The sequence below is a fragment of the Macrotis lagotis genome, chromosome 5, assembly GCF_037893015.1.
Source record: "Macrotis lagotis isolate mMagLag1 chromosome 5, bilby.v1.9.chrom.fasta, whole genome shotgun sequence".
Classification (NCBI taxonomy): domain Eukaryota; kingdom Metazoa; phylum Chordata; class Mammalia; order Peramelemorphia; family Peramelidae; genus Macrotis; species Macrotis lagotis.
The window spans coordinates 83,083,586-83,101,799 of NC_133662.1; the positions used below are offsets into that span (position 1 = coordinate 83,083,586).

Sequence of the window (18,214 nt, forward strand, 5' to 3'; positions counted from 1 at the left end):
TTTGTCTACTCACTCAGTTTAAAAACAACCCTGTTTCAAAAAAAGCAAAACCAAAATCATGGACACAGAAAAAAAAAAGGTAACTTAGGGAGGATTAGGAGTAGAAAATACTGGATGAGGCAATTTACTGCTTTGTCTCTGGGTCATTATTCTCTCTGTCTCTCAAGTCAGACTTTATTACTCAAACAGTAAGAGACAAAGGTGGAAGACAAACCCTGGCTGGTGGAGCTAGTGTATGCAAGATTAGGAGAACTCAAGAATGTGCTATGGCAGCCAAAATAATAATGCTATCTTAGTCTCTGCATTGATAGAAGAAGCATGGTGCCCAGAATGAGGGAAGTAGCAAGTCCTTGAAAAGTCTGTCCTGGTGAGGGTGAAGGAAAGAAGGAAGAAATTTAGAATTATGCAAAGTCACATTTGAGATCCTTTTGGGTGTTGTATTTTGGGGAAAAAGAATTGGAGATGTTGCTTGAAGAAATAAAGATTAAGGGTAGGGTAGAGCAAAACCTGTCTTCATGAAGGGCTGTGGAAAAGGGATTTTATTTTTCCTGTTTGACCCTGCTCAGGAAATAGCTGGGTTTAAATGCTATTTTTGACATTTGTTGTGTGATAACAAGCCCCTATACCTGAGTTTTAGTTTTCCCAGCTATAAAATGAGGATAACAATACCTATAGTTATTAGGGTTAATATGCAGACTGTTCTATATAAAATGATTATAGTCAATAGCCAGGAACAATAATAGGAAGTGGCAAAGAGACAGGCTTTGCCTTGAAGAAAACTAAAATATTAATCATTGCAAGCATCCCAAAGTAGAATGTGTTGCCTAAGGAGGGGGTGAGCTCCCCAGTTTAGGAGGTCTAGATACTGAATTATTACTTGGAGATACTGTGGAAGGTATTCTTATTTAGAAACAGGTTGGACTAGATTACCTCTCAAATTGCCTCCAACTTTGAAATTCCATATAAATCACTAAATAAATTATTTGAAAAGACTACAGAATGTTCTTTTCTTCTCAATACAATAAGCTCCAAAGAACAAAACTACAAGCAACAACAAATCGAGAATGTAAAGCCACGTCTTAGGGTACAAAAAATGAGAACATAGGAAAACTATATTTCTAGCAAAGTCAGTGTTATTAACTAAGTTTTCTAGGCAGACTAGGGGAAGTTAATGAACAAGACAAATGAAGGGAAACTCAACCTTTCCAAAGATGACCAAAAAGAGAAATAGCCTCTAGGGCTTATCATCTGTTATATAGACTATGTTTCAACCTGTTGAAAGAGGAAGGGCAAATTTTCCTTTGGTACAAAAAGTTCTAGCAAAGCAAGTTCAAGAAGTCAATAACATCAACAAATACTGAGAGAACAAGTTGTCTGAGACTCTCCATCTCAAATGCACATTAAAAAGTTCAATCTCTTACTCCCAAAAGGCCCAAGAGACCAAAAACAAAAAAACCAATAAAAATCTCTAAGCACTATCTTGAGAAGGAAAAGATCTGAATTAAGAAGACACAGAATTTTTGAGGCTGGAAACTATAGGAATTCCACCCAGAGAGGCAAGAAGGGATGATAAGTGAATGAATGGTTTCCTACTTGCCAGAACCTGCTTTCAATGAATGGGGGGACATGCTCAGAAAAGAAGAAACTGGGGCATAACACTGGAAAGGATGTATAAAAAATAATTGGATTTTAAGGGTCACTATAAGTAAAAATTTGGGGATTTCTGTTTAGTTCAATCTAGCTGAACTTCATTGAACTGTTATTAGTTTTCTGTGATCTCTCACCCACAGAATTTTCGTCCCTCACTCCCTTTACCCATCTTTATGGGAGATTGGATCTTCCTATCTCTCCCAAGTTAGAAGTGGAGCAGTTGCTCATGGACCAGATCCTATTCCTAATGGGAAGCTCTGACCTGCTCTGTTTCCAACCGGGGCTGATTTGCTCCCCTTTAGGAAGCCTGGGAAACCCTCCCATAGGCCACTCTTCTTTAGCCCTAACCCTTCTGAAGCTCAGAATCCCTGAATTCCAGAGCTCTATCATCAGCCTGTACCATCTGGGCAAGAACACTAGATTTACAGTCTGAGGATCTGGGTTTGAATCCTGTTTCCTTCCACTTCTTACCATATGCCCTTGAGTAAAGTCACTTGCCCTCTCTGGGATTCAGTTTCTACATCTGTAAAATGGGAGTAAGGATGGGGGGGGGGGGGCTGTAGTCTCTTTCAGATAATTATCTTTGATTCTATTCAATGCCAATGACCTTTGCAAACAATTTCTTTTATTTAAAAATTTTTTAATTATTTAATTTTTAAAAATTATTTAAAGCAATGGGGTTATGACTTGCCCAAGGTTGGCAATTATCAAGTGTCTGAGGCCGCATCTGAGCTCTTGAGTCCAGGTCCAGCGCTCTATCTCTATTCACTTTGCCACCTAGCTGCCTCCAAACAATTTCTTCTAACCATGTTAGAATGCAAATTTAGGCCTGTACCACCTCTACTAAAGAAAAAAAATTGAAGGACCCTTTCTACCAAATCAGTAAGGAAAATAACCTAATTGGACTACATACAGGAATAAAGGAATTCAAGATGGGTGAAAAATTTTGGCAGCACTTTCTCATTGCTTCTCAACAAAAGAGACTGTATATTGTGAATTAACTATTTCATCTAGTTGGTAGAATAATGATTTTTACAGAAATAGGCTAATTTATAGAGGGGAATATTCCACCTCAGGAGATAGTTCTGATTATTTATTTAAACACCCTATAAAAACTTTCAATGGAATTCTCCACAGGTTTTCTAAGACCTTTCTGAGAACATATATCTATGTTGGATTTGTGGCAAGAGTTCAGAACTTTCTATTTAAGAAATCTAAGAAATTGTTGGTATTTGTTTTGCATTTCAATAGTTTTATTGAGAGGTCACTTTCTTGGTATGAGAACTTTAAAAAATATGGAACACTTCGCGAATTTCCATCTTACCCTTGCGCAGGGGCCATGCTAATCATCTCAGTATCATTCCAATTTTAGATTATATAATGCTGCTGAAACAAGCTCAGAAATCTAAGAAATGATTGCAGGGGAGAATTATTTAATAGAAAATGAAGGAAGAAGAAAAGAAAGAAAAGGGAGTGAGAAGAAAGGAAGATGGATATGTTCCTGAACATTACCAAGGAGGAAGGTTAGGGAAAACCTGAATCTGAATAAAAATTTTATCACAGCACAGAGAGCTAATTACATTAAACTATTTAAAAACATTTGGTTTTTTCCCCTTCTTTTTTTGGGGGGGGGGCAGGTATAGATCTTTGTGGATTTCTTTTACAAAGACTTTAAAATCTCAATCATGTCTGCATTAGCTTATCATTTTCTAGACATCAGTCATGAGGGAGGAAATAATATCATTTAAGGAGGGAAAAAAACCTAATCCAACAAGTTCAGTTACATTACCTGGGAATCCATGTCTGAGACTCCCAAATTAAGAACAAGGTGAAGAGGAAAGAAAGCATCCTTTGCTCTTTTGCCATCCTTTGGAGGAGCAAGAATTCAAAGCTGTCTAGGATAAAACTCCAACAAAACTACAGAATCTGCTTTCAACACCGAGGGAAGAAAAAGACATGTTTCTCCTGCTGCCAACGGTTTTACAAAAATGAAAACATGCCCACTCCTACCGAATTTCCAGGCAAATTCTTGAAGCTAAAGCTACCTGAGGTTCTTGGACATTCCAGCAGAATCCCGAAATTCATCCTAAGTTTGCATACAGTGATTTTTTTTTACAGCAAATAATAATAAACATGAACAAAAATACATATTATAATTTTCTCTAACTGGAATGCTTGCTATGTCTTCAGAAGGGGGGGAGAGGAGGAAAACTTTTCCCCTTACTCTAACCCCCCACCCCCAACACCCATACACATTTCCACCACAGGGTGGGAATTTCCTTTAAAACCTTATAACATGTAAGGCCAGAGGGAAAGTATTTAAGTTATTTCCTCAGAAAGTAATCACAATTCTAGGTGAAATTAGGCTGGATAATACACAAGAAAGCGAAGGCATTTGTAAGATACAGTGCTTAAACCAAATTCGCCACTCAAATTTAATTTTTAAATTTCTAGATGGGAAAAATATCTTAATGAGGATTATTTCTCCTTTTTCTGACTTTGCATTGGTTCTTAGAGCCACTAGGTTTGTCAGGCTTGCTTCTTTTCGGTGTCTCAGAGATTATACCAATATACCATCTGGGCTGTCGATCTGTTTGTTGTCTTTCATTCTTGACACATGACTAGCCCACCTCCTTTCCTCGTCATATGTAGACTTCCTCAATGAGGTCTTTTATGCCACTTTGTGAGAGCTGTCATTGGTAAATGATGATGTCTGCTTATACCCATCATGTATCTTTCCTTTGCTGTGTAATTTTAATTTTCATGATTGTGGCCTATGATTTGCATATATTGATATTAAAGAGATGGGCTTAAAATGGAATAAAATGGAATAAAGCATTTATCTCAATTGTGGGTAGGCAATTATTTTTTTCAATTCAACAAACAGAAGGGATTAGGAGGTACAAGATAGATGTGCTTGATTCCAGGAAAATGAAAAAGAACATAAACAATATAATTAGAAGAAAAAGAAAAATAATATTGGAAAAATATTTATGGTAAGTATGACAAATTAAAAACTTAAAAGCTCAGAAATTGAAAAAAATTTCTGTAGAACAAAACCAATATAATTTTAAAAAGAAAAATAATATTGGAAAAATATTTATGGTAAATATGACAAAATTACAAACTTGGCATCTCAAATGAATGAATTGTTAAATAGCTACAGCAATAATTATTGATTCACAGTGGTTAAATGGTCCAAGGATATATAAACTGACAATTTTCAAAAGGAAAAACAGAAATTGTTAATAATCATTTGAAAAAATGCCCAACTTCACTAATAATCAAAGAGATGCAAATTAAAACACCTTTGAGGTATCATTTAATAGACATAAAAATAACCAGAAGAAATTCCAAGAGCTAGTAAAATCTCAACTTGTAGAGTATTTTTGGAAAGCAATAAGGTAGTAAATAGTAGAAGCTGTAAAAGTTATAAATAAAAAAGCATCACCTTTGATCTAATAATTCTATTGCTAATAACATACCCTGAACGTGCTATCAAAAAACCCTAAAAAAAAAATAAAAAAGTACTCTGCAAACTATTTTTGGAGTAGAATATATATATATATATATATATATATATATATATATATATATATACACATATATATCATAAAAAAGGAAACAAACTAAATTTATGATAGGGTAATGGTTCAGCAAATTGTGGCATATTAACGAAATGGAATACTATAATGTAGCAGTCAAGGAGGTTGAGACCATTTAAAGATCCCAATTCCAAATGACATACCCAGTCTCCTACTCAATTCTGACCCCAGCTCATTGTGCAGCTTAAGTGCTACCTTCCTTTTTCCAGAGTTAAGATAATGGAATTATAATAGGATCAGACAGTTCCTAGACTATAGATAATCATCATTATAATTGTTGATGCTTTCAATAAAGGTATGACACCTTTCTGCAATAAGCTCAAATCCTTGAATAGAGAAAATAGCTGGTGAACTGCAAAGGATTCATCATGCAAACATTCTAATTAGGAATTTTGGGTTTTTCTTTACTGCAGGTTTCTGCCTAGTTGTTGGGCCTCCTACCTTTTGTCTATAAAGTGCTAATATCCTGCTCCCATAATATTTCTGATTCAGAACCACTGCCCAACTACCTAGTTGAAAATTTGTCTCCTCTGCTATTTCTCCCTACTTTTATATCCCACCATCTTCTGATTTTTTTCTTATCCTACGTTAGCTCTCTTCAAAAGACTCCCCCCCTCCCCACAGGCTTCTTTTCACATCTTCTGAGGCACAGAGCCAGGAAGCATCTACTTGTTTTTCACACCCACATTCACCCTGTCCCTTTACCACCTATACTCAGATCGATCTCATTTGTATCACTGTGTTACAGTTGGAATCTTGCTCCATTCTTCCTCTCTAAATTCTCTCTCTCTCTCTCTCTCTCTCTCTCTCTCTCTCTCTCTCTCTCTCTCTCCTCGAATTCCTAACAAATTCTGCTAAATCTTCACTATTTCTCATCTGTCCATAGGGATGATCATACCTGTGATCTGACCATTATCCATAATCCAGTCCATGACCCAGGGCTATGAAATTATTTTCTCTGACCCCTAGCCTCCTAACCCTCAATCTCTTCCTCTGCTTCACTGCTCTTAAGCCTATTCTTTGTTCTCATCTTGTCGACCAGACCCTTTGTCTCTCATTTTTCACAGGCTAATAATCCTGCTTTGGTGTCTTTTCCTTCTCTTTAAAGTCCCATTATTATGCTTCAGCTAGGATAACTAGGCAATATCATGTGCTGCTGAATCCTCTTACAGAAGATCACGTAACCATGTAGACTGGTTTTCTACAAATTTGTGTTATTTAATTTTGATTGGACCATCATGACTGCATGGTGATCCTTTTATTCTCTTCTTGGCCCTAAATGGTTATTTTACACCTTCTTTCTTTTCTTGTCCCACAATTCTTTTTCCTCTCCCCTTCAAAGGATATCACCTCCTACTTTAATGAGCAACAAAAACTTTTGATTATGAGTTTCCTTATCTTCCCTATTCTATATCTCAAACTCCCTCATTATCTGTCTTTGCTCTAGACTTTGATGAGGAAGTGTACCTTACTAAAAAAACAATTCCTCCACCATCTGTGCTCTTGAATCTAATTTCACCCATCTCTTCTGGAAGTTCTCCCATAATTACTCTCTATTTTTTTAACCTTCAACTTGCCTTACCCCAACTCTTTCCCTAATACAAGCCAACATGCTCTGGCTTTTATCAGCTTTAAAAAAAATGAGGGAAAAAAACCCAAACTTTACTTAACTTTGCTTATACTCTCAAACTTTTATCTTATGTCTTTTATGGGATAACAATCATAATCTCATAGATTTAGAGAAGTAGGGGACTGCAGAGACCCTTCTCCTTATCACATGAGTGAAACAAGGCTCACAGAGATTCAATGATTTGCCCAGAGTTGCACAGTGTCTGAAGATTTTACTAATTCTAAGTCCAACCTCTTATCTGGCATATCTCACTACCTATGATAATCCAAGCCAACTGTTGGAAAAGATATCTATATTCTTATTTCCACTTTATCTTCAACTTACTTTTCAACGTCTTATAGACTGACTAAACCATTCTGCTGAGCTTACTTTAAATTTGTCCATCAGATCATCAATTACTAAATTCAATGGGCTTTCCTTAGTTCTCATTTTCCTTGACTTGTTTTGTTATTTTTTTGACCACTCCTTATTCTTGAAGACTCTCTCCTCTGTTAGCTTCTATGACACTGTATTTACTTGCTTCTGTCCCTACAATGGATCATTCCTTCATAGTCTTCCTCATGTTGGCATCTTCCAGGCTCTGACCTTGGCTCTCTTCCCTTGTATGATATCTGTTTTCTTGGTGATATCAGTTTTCTCAAGTTCAACTATTAGGTCTATGCAGATGGACATACAAATCTATACATCTATACATCAATTTAAAATGTCCCAAACTGAATGTAATATTTTTCTACACAAATTTATCTACCAAAGCTTTCCCATTTCTCTTGAGGGCAGCACTATTCTTCTAGGCACCAACATCAGAGTCATTTTTGACTGTTCCTTCTCCTTCACTTCTCCCTTTATTATTAGCTGCTAAGTCTTGTTGATTCTACTTCCTTATTTCTTGCATCTGTCACTTTCTCTCCATTCATTCAACCTCTCACTGAGGCAGATTCTTATCCCATTTGGACAGGCCTATTTCAATAATTACTAATTTCTCTCTGTTTCTAGTCTCTTCCCTTTGCATTCCCATCTTCCACAAGCTATTATTCCTAAAATCCAAATCTGGCCATGTCATTCCCCCTACAAAACAAAAACATAAACAAAATCCAAACTGCCAATGGCTCCCTTTTGCTTCTAGGATAAAATAATGAATCAGAATAACTGGAGATGAACCTGGATGCGGGGGGGGGGGGGGGGACCTTGGCCTTAATTTTTAAGCTAATGTCTTTCTCATGTCTTACTGGAGAGCTAGAGTGATTTGGGGCCTATAAACCCCAAGATAACTGGCCTCAGATGGCTCCAGAGGAGAAAGGCTGGTGATTTTTCAAAGCCCTCCCTCACTTAAATCCAACAATTCACTTTCATGTCATAGCTTCTCCTCCCTGAAGTCATGATTCTCTTTAAGAATGAAGAACAAAAAACAACAAGGTTAAAATATGAAGTCTGGAGCCTGGTATTTAAAGCCTTTGACAATTTAGCTTACATTTATACCTTTCTAGTCTTATTTCATATTACTTCCCTACACATACCCTACTTTTCAGTCAAACTGGATAAGTAGTTGTTCAGCATAAAAAGATATCCCAATCTAAATGTGGGAAATCTGGGACACTAATGCATTATTGGTGGAGTTGTGAACTCATCCACCTTTCTGGAGAGCAATTTGGAATTACACCCAAAGGGCAATAAAAATGTGCATACCCTTTCATTCAGCAATACCACTACTGGGTCTATATCATGAAAAAGGGTAAAAACATCACTTGTACAAAAATATTCATAGCAGCCCTGTTTGTGGTGGCAAAGAATTGGAAATTGAGTGAATGTCCATCTATTGGGGAATAGCTGAACAAATTGTGATATATATGTACATTATAGAACACTACTGTTCTATTAGAAACTAGGAGGGATGGGAATTCAGAGAAGCCTGGAAGGATTTACATGAACTGATGCTGAGTGAGATGAACAGAACCAGAAGAATATTGTATACCATAACAGCAACATGGGGGTGATGATCAACCTTTCATCTGTGTAACAATCAGGGACAGTTTTAGGGTATCTATGATCGAGAATACCATCTGTATCCAAAGAAAGAATTGTGCAGTTTAAACAAAGACCAAAGACTATTACCTCTAATTTAAAAAGAAGGCATATTATTATGTAATTTTGCTATCTCTTATATTTTATTTTTTTCCCTTAAGGATATGATTTTTCTCTTTTGTAATTCTTTTTGTAATTCTCAATTGTAATCATTGTATAGCATGGAAACAATATAAAGACTATCAGATTGCCTTCTGTGGGGGGTGGGGAAGGGAAGCGAGGTTGGGGAAAATTGTAAAATTCAAAAAAAAAAATAATTAAAAAAAGAAATCCCACTTTCCACCTTTATGGCTTTGAACAGGAACAGAATTTATGGCTTTTGAACAGAATGTAGTCAGTTAATAAGTATTTTTAAAGCACATATGTTCTAAGTATTTTGCTAAATGCTGGCTACTCAAAGAAAGAAAGAAGAAAAAAAAGGCTTGCTGCCCTCAAAAGCTCACATACTAACAGGGGGAAAAAAATCATACCCCCCCACCCCACCGGGGCAGCTAGGTGGCGCAGTGGATAGAGCACTAGCCCTGAAGTCAGGAGCACCTGAGTTCAAATCCAGCCTCAGACACTTAAAAAAATTGCCTAGCTATGTGACCATGGGCAAGTCACTTAATCCCACTGCCTTCCAAAACCAAAAACAAAACAAAACCCCCAAACAAAACACATCGTACATGCAAAACAAACAGTGTAAATGCACCTCTTGGTTGCTAATCTCTGAGGGGAGGTACTAGTAAGTAGGAGAAAAGGGGTGGTTTCATATAGAAGGATTTGAACTGAGTTTTGAAGGAATCCAGGAAAGTTAGGGCATAGAAATGAAGGAGAACATTCCAGTAAGGGGAGAGACCTGATGGGAAAGCACAGTCCAGAGGATGGAGTATTGTTGGTCAGAACTAGCGAGAAGGATGATGTGGCTGGACTGTAGAGTACATGAAGGGGAGTACAGAGTAAAAGACTGGAAGTGTAGAAAGAAGGCAAGCTGCACATGGTTTTGGCAGCTGAGGGGAGGATGGGTTGGAGTGGAGGGAAGGGATGTGAAGGAAGAGAACAACCACAAGGCTACTGAATAGTCCAGGTATGAGGTGAGGAGGGCCTATACCACCTGTTTTGGTGCAGAGAAGGGGATACATATGAAAGCTGTGAGGGTAGAAACAACAAACCAAGATAGCAGATAAATGGATTAAATATGGGGAATGATTATGAATGAAGGGTCAAGGATGATACTGGGGTTGTGAGCATGGATGATGTAGAAGGATGATGATGCTTTTGACAGTAATAGGGAAATTCAGTAAAGGGGAAGGTTTTGGGAAAGATAATGAGTTTTGTCTTGGATAAGTTGAGTTTGGGATATATGGGGCATCTAGTTCAAGATGTTCAAAAAAATGCTAGTGATTTGAGACGATTTCTAAAAAGAGAATAGAACTGGATTTGTAGATATGCGAATCATCAGCACAAAAATGATAATTGAATTCAAGAGTGTTGATCACCAAGTGAGATGATATTAAGAAGGTCTAGAACAGAGAATTAAAAGTCATCTATAGTTAGTCAGCATGATGAAGATGCAGGAAAGAAAGCTTAGAAGGAATGGTCAGGCAGATAAGAAAAGCAGGACTGAGCAGTACCATGAAAAGCTAGTTAGGAGTATGTTTTTCAGAGTAAAGGGTGACCCATATTTCCAAAGGCTTCATAATTGTCAAGAAAGATGAGGATGAAGAAAATGAAATTAAGATTACTCCTTCCCTGCCCAAATTGTTCATGTTGAAATTATTTTGAAATTACTTTTCTAAATATCTGTCATGTTCCCTAATAAAATATAAGTTGTCTTTGTGTCCAATCCCCTCTGCCATCAGCTCTAATGATTTATGATAGGTTTTCTCACACCTTGTTTTCCCAGTTCATCAACCTCCTCAGTTCCCATGACTGCCATTTCCATTCTACCTCAGTCACCCACAGTGGTGTCACACCTAAGACCTCACCATCATATGAAACTACTCCACCTCTAAAGACTACGAACTCTGAAATTCTCCTGTGATCAAAATCACTCATAATTCCATTAGCACACCCCCGAACCTGCCTTTTTACTCTTATTTTGACCTCGGGGTCCAAGTCAAATCTGCAAGCATTTATTATATGCTTACTACATGCTAGCCACTGTGCTAAGTTCTGGGATACAAAGAAAGGTGATAAGAGTACTTCCTCTCAAGGAGCTCACATTCTTTTTCAAATTCAAATTTTATTTTATTTTTGATTCTTAATTATTTCCCCCTCCCCACCCACATCCATTGAGAAGGCAAGAAAGACAAAAGCCATATGTATATGTATATGTATATGTATATGTATATGTATATGTATATGTACATGTATATGTATATGAAAGTCAAACAAAAAAAGGAAGGGAGCAAAGAACAAAGAAAGAAAAAAAATACTCTAATCTGTACTCCAAGTCCATCAGCTTTCTATCTGGAGGTGCATAACCCTCTAGAATTGTATATTGATTAGAGTTCCCTAGTCTTCAATATTGTTTATCTTTGCAAAGCTGGTGTTGTATACATTGTTATCCTGGTTCTGCTCACTTCATTTTGCATCAATTCCTGTAAGTCTTTCCAGGTTTTTTTGAAACCATCTCCCTTGTAATTTCTTAAAGCACAACAGTATTCCATTGCATTCACATAATATAACTTGTTTAGCCATTTCCCAACTGATAGATACTCCTTCAGTTTACAATTCTTTGACACCACAAAAAGAACTTTCGTACATACAGATCCTTTTCCCTTTTACTGTTATCTCTTTGGGTCATAAACTATGAAAAGTTTAATAGCTTTTTAGACATAGTTCCAAAGACTAAACCAGTTCACAGCAAGGGGTTCATATTCTAATAGGTAGGCAACATGCAAATAAAATAGGTACATATAAGATGGATTCAGAAGGGATGAAAGCTAATATCAGAGGAGAAATCACCAGCAGCTAAGGTTGAAAAAGGCCTCGTACTGAAGTTCATATTTGAGTTGAATTCTGAAGAAAGTCAGAGAAGTCAGGGTCAGAGGTGAGGAGGGGGGATGTTATGTTTTTTAGGATTTTGCAAGGCAAATGGGGTTAAGTGGCTTGCCCAAGGCCACACAGCTAGGTAATTATTAAATGTCTGAGGCCGGATTTGAACTCAGGTACTCCTGACTCCAAGGCCAGTGCTCTATCCACTGCGCCACCTAGCCGCCCCGAGATGTCATGTTTTAGAACAGTAAGTAGAAGCATGTGAAGGGGATAAAGTATAGGAAGTCTTTAAAACTACAAAGGGACCAGGATATAAATATATATCTACATGTATCTATTTATCTATTGATACCCTGTACTGGATAACTTTAAAAATAGAGTACATATACGTGTATGTATGTATGTATATATATATGTATACACACACACACACACACACACACACACACACACACAAGCCTCTCTCTCCCTCTCTATGCATCTATTTGTATGGAGCTTTAAATGTAAACAGAGATCCTAGAATTAACATGGAGACATTGGAGTTCATCAGTTAAATGGTGTAGATTGTGTGGGGTAGGGTGACACATTCAAAGCCAAAATCATTATCTTTTCCCCAAAACCATCCCATCCCCCAGATTTTCCTATATTTGTCAGAGGCACCATCCTTCCAATTTCCTCGGTTCACTACCTCAGCTGTATCGTCATGACTCCTTACTCTCCCTCCCCCTCCATTTCTAATCTGTTGAAATTATAAACTTCTTGAAGGCATTGATTGCATTTTATTGTTCTTTATTCCCCTTTGCAACACAGTAGAGGAATTTATAAATAGGAAGTGATTTTAAAAATTGCTAATTGGCTGGATAAGAACAGAATTTAAGGCTCTAGTTCATATCTTTTGCCTCTATATATGTCTGAGTCAAAATCATTCAGTTGAGATGATGATTTACTCTATTTTTAAAGGTACCCAGTACAGGGAATTTCATAGCTTTTCTGGTATCATATTCTAGGACTTAACAAATCTTATTGTTACAAAGTCTTCCCTACTTCAAATCCCTTTATGCTTTAGCTGCAGGTCTGTTTGTTCTTGTTTTTATCTTTTGGTGAAGAAAGAGAATGGCTAGTCAACATCTTCTCTTATAGCCCATAAATAATGGCATTTGAAGGTCTTAACATAAATTTCAAACTCCTCTGCAGGAGAAGCTTGAGAATTTGATGGCTTTAACTCCTCAGTATGTTCCTCAGCTAGACGTTTGCCTGTCATCACCCTAGAAACTCCGCTGCTTCTAAAAGCATGTATAATTCCTATTTTGACTTGTACTTCATTCCTTCTTTTCTCCTTTGCTGTCTTTCATTAACGAATCTCCTTCCTTGGTCAGTTTGCAGATTCAAACCTTCCTTTGTGTAGGTCATAATTCACCTGTTTTGATTCACAATTCAACAGAATTTGAAATTCAACACAACTCAACAGGCATTTATTAAATACTTACCATTTGTAGGTACTGTTAAGAGACAGAGAATAACAGCTCCTGCCCTTAAAAAACTTATCTTCTGCTAGGAGGATGGATACAGATAAAAAATATAAAACATGTGCAAGATAAAAAATTGGGGGGGGGGGAGTGGGTAGAAGATTAACCAATGGACTATTTTTTTTTGTTTTTTTTGTTTTTGCAAGGTAAACGGGGTTAAGTGGCTTGCCCAAGGCCACACAGCTAGGTAATTATTAAGTGTCTGAGACCGGATTTGAACCCAGGTACTCCTGACTCTGGGGTCAGTGCTCTATCCACTGCGCCACCTAGCGCCCCCACCAATGGACTATCTTGTAGGAGATGACCTTTTGAGTTGAACTTAAGGGCAGTTAAAGTCTTCAAGAGGTGTGGATGTGTGAATGGAAATCATTCCTGGCCAACAGGGTTTTTGACCTAGAGGCAAATGGGTGTCATCGAATCTTCCTGAGCAGGGGACTAACATGGTTATATTTGTACTTTAAAAATATCAATTTGCTAGTTTTGTGGAGAATGAATAGGAAAGTAAAAGGCTGGATCCAAAGAGACCAATTAGGAAGCTGTCCACAATAGATTGCATGCAAGGGGCAGCAGGGTTTAAACAAGGGTGTATGTGGTGTGAATGGAAAGAAGGGACGGATACTTTTGTTTCCTTACACAAATATCTAAAGCTTAAGAGAAGTGTTTTTTATAACCTCTTGTAGACCAAAAGAAGAACCACTGACTAGAGGGAAAAAAAGAACTGGACCAACTTATCTGGGGATAGAAGTTGATGGTTAAAAGGAAGAATAGCTTAAAAATAAGAAGAGTTCTCATAATTGAATATGTATCTTTAAGTAATCACAGACTCTGGATTCCATCAGTTCTTGACACCTTATCTTAGCTAATTTTTTTTTGGCTTTCCTTCCTGTCCTTTTCCAGTAGAGGATAGTAAAAGATCCTGACCCTATCTTGGCTCTAGATAACAACTAAAAGCAATGCTTCAGAAAAAGTCTCTATAAATTTATCTTCTTATATTTATCTTTTTACATGATAATAAATAAATATTCCATTTTGACCTGCTTCATATCCACAAGATCCAACAGATACAAGTCAGCAGTCATTTGCTAGCAGAGATCTATTCCACCCCCACCCCCTTTTTTGTAAGGTATACAATCTACGTGGAGCTTTTAGAAGGAAGAATATCTTTTGGTTTTGCATATGAAAGATTAAAATAAAGATCAGGAAATCAAGCTAGCAAAAACAAAAATAAGAAATAGGATGAAATGGGGAAGTGAAAACAAAGGGGATGACACAAGGAAAGGCGAAAGAGGAAAAAAGAGCATTTATTTTCTTTTTTTTAAAGGATAGGTTAAAAACCCCCCACCACCTAGGATAGTTGTCCGTTTTAAACAGTCAGAGGCCTGTAATTATTGACCTCCTGTATCCTTTCTTTGATTTTTCTTCTAAACCAAGTTATCCTGACATTGGCTAAATATCAGATTTTTTTTTAAATCCCGGCTGGTTTCTTCTTGGCTTGGATGGGAACAGCTGCCAGTATTTCTCTCTGCTGCCAGTCAAGAAATGTGCTCATGTTGGATGCCTGGCTCTAACCCACCCAGGGTGCTGAATGCATTAACTTTCTAACACACAGCTTTTTGCCAGCCTAGAAACCTAAGTCCATATTTTTGAGCATATAGTTTTCTTTTTGTAGTTGTTTAATCCTGGAGGAAGGGTCAATGTCTTTTAAGAAGACAGTAGAAAGACTTTGGGGGCTCATGTTAAGGTGATGAATTTTACTGAGATATGTTAACGGAAAATTAAGATGATAAATAATAAAGTGGGAAGACACAGAATATTATCATCTAATCAATTCACATAAAAATCTCCAAACAAAACCACCAAATTTCTGAACCTTCGACTATTAAGTGACCCATTTAAAAAAATCTAAATAAATTAGGACTATAACATTTGGTGACTAATATTTCAATTTTAATTAGCATGCATTTGCAGTTGCTAACTGCAATTGGCTAAATGACCCTACCTCTTCATTGCTTAGATAGATCTATTTTATTGAAAAATACTTGAATCAGTAAGCTTAGGTTACATCTTCCAAGAGGTATACTGGTATAATAGGAATGGTTTCATGTCCAAGAAGACACGGATTCATATTTTGCCTCTCAGTGCCCCAGAAAAATCTCTAAGACTTTATGTTTTTGATGAGTTGCTGATGTGTATCAAGGAAAAGAGTTCCCCAAAGCTTTTTCAGCAATTCCAGGTGTGCTTACCATAAAGTGAATTTCTTTCAAAAGCTCTTTACTTATTAGAACTACACACCCAGAAATGTCATGAAAAACTAACAATGGACCTGCAGCCTGGAGGAGTTTGGAGATATTCCAAGTTCTGAAATGGAATTTGAATCCCATTAGGTTATTAGGTAACTTTTTTGGTCTCCAGGAATTTTTTTTGGGGGGGGGCAGGAAGGAGAGAGGGGGAGGGGAGGGGAGGGGAGGGAGGGGGAGAGAGGGAGGGAGGGAGGGAGGGAGGGAGAGAGAGAGAGAGAGAGAGAGAATGAGAACGAGAACGAGAACGAGAACAAGAATGCAAATGAGAACAAAAATCAACTTTTTTGGTCTTGATTTTGGATATTTTAGCTGGGTATTTGTATGTTTCTGTAATTCACCCCCCCTTAATTGAAATCTCAGTTTTTAGGAAGTAAAATATAAATGAGAAATATAATCAATGCTTCTCTTCTGTTCAGTTTCCAGACTCAAGACTTGAATTAAATGTACTTTTATTGGCAAAGTAGGGCAGGTAATAACAATGAAAAAGAAACCTATTCTAAGAATTACTGGCTCTTTCTCAAGTAAAGTACCACTATACCATGAATGACTCAATCATCTACTCAAGAGCTATTACTTGCAACGATGAAGCAATGTTAATTGGATAATGGCCTGCTGCCAGTTAATATTGGCATGACCTACAACACCCTGGCTGACAGCCATGTATGTCTTTCTATCACACCTTTTTTTTGTGATCTGGATGGGAAGTGGAAACCATTAAAAAAACACACCTCTCCCAAGTGCTTTTTAACTTATCATGAATTAAAAGTTTAATTAAGTATCTTGTTAAAAGGCCAGAATTCTATGATTAAATAAAACAAAATAACAGTTATGAATACTGATCAAATTGCAGTCTTGAACTTTGTTTAGAAGACTAATAATAATTTTAAAAGTCATGGCTAAGGGGCAGCTAGCTAACGCAGTAGATAGAGCACTGGCCTTGGAGTCAGGAGGACCTGAGTTAAAATCTGTCCTCAGACACTTAAATAATCACCTAACTGTGTAACCGTGGGAAAGTCACTTAACCCCATTACCTTGTATCCCGCCCCCCCCAAAAGGCATTACACAAAAGAAGTGTGACATACAAAAAAATGATGGCTTAACCCTCCCCCAACAAATTTGATTAATTAAAAATTACAAAAACAGAAAAATATTTCTCATGTTGCTGTTTTCATATAAATTCTTTTTTTTTTGAGAAGGAGGCACATGAGGCAATCATGGTTAAGTGTCTTGCCTAGGGTCACAAAGTAAATGTCAAATGTTGGAGGCTGGATTTAAACTCAGGTCTTTCTCACTCCAAGACTATTGCTCTACCCACTGCACTATTTAGTTGTCACAAATAAATCCATTTAAAAAAGTGAAATGCTGTTGCAATTTCATATCACATGAGGTTGAAACAGCACATATTACATTGACTAGGTTGGTTTTTAAAAATGGCTTTGAAATCAGGTTACTGAAAAAGCCCAAACAAACCCAAACTCATTTGTTCAAGTGCACAAGTGTTTCAGGTTCATATATAGATATATATCCCAACAGCTAAAAGAGGAATTGCAATTCTTCAGCATTTACTTTAAATAGACCCATGATTGGGGCAGCTAGGTGGCGCAATGGATAGAGCATTGACCCTGGAATCAGGAGGGCTCATGTTAAAACATGACCTCAGACACCTAAAAATTACTTAGCTGTAGAATCTTGGGTAAGTCAATAAACCCAAAGCCTTGTGAACCCCTCAACCTCCCCCAAATAGATTCTTGATATTTTAAAATGGAAAGGTTTTCAAATAATATACATATTTCAGTTTCAAAATTAACTACTGCTTGGATTATTTTTCACTTAATATTTTTATTATTTCCCCCTTCTCAAACAGAACTATCCTGTAAGTCAAATTATAATAGCATCTGCTCATTTTCATTTCACTGCATACCTATTTAACCTCTGAGGGCCCCAGACAGTTTACTAATCTGTAAAATGAGACTAGCAACACTACCTACTAGGGTTGTAGTGAAGATCAAATGAGATGTTTGTATAGAGCAAAACAGCACAAAAAAACTTTGTAAACCTTAAAAGATCTATGTCAATTTTAGCTATTAAGAAATTTCAAAGTCATCACCAGGAATTTGATAATTTCTTTGTAGGTAAATTCAATGGCTAGATAACCTGATATATCCTAATAATTTGTTTTATTAAAAAATGCAGACAAGTCTCCTTAGTAGGTCTTGGAAAGCTATACCATACATGCTAATGAGAAATTCTTGGTAAAATAAATTTCAGCAAAGAGGGTTGGGTTCCACCCTGAAAGCAATAATGTCCATTGTTTATAGAGCATTTTGTTTTTGAGAGAGTTAACAGAAAGCAGTTGATACCTCATCAATCCTTACTATATCTCTCCTGGTGTGGCTGATAACTAGCATTATTTTTTTCAAATGCATAGAAAATGTGGATCTAGCT

The 18,214-nt window shown here is 36.9% G+C and overlaps 1 protein-coding gene and 1 non-coding gene across 8 annotated transcripts in view; both read right to left on the reverse strand.

The window, feature by feature from the left end:
* The window catches only part of BACH2 (BTB domain and CNC homolog 2), a 408,794-nt gene that overhangs the window by 70,654 nt on the left and 319,926 nt on the right, over window positions 1-18,214 (reverse strand). The gene's annotated exons all lie outside the window — the stretch shown is intronic.
* Window positions 2,940-3,045, reverse strand: LOC141490260 (U6 spliceosomal RNA). Its single transcript, XR_012469117.1, has one exon. It is a non-coding gene; the product is annotated as a U6 spliceosomal RNA (small nuclear RNA).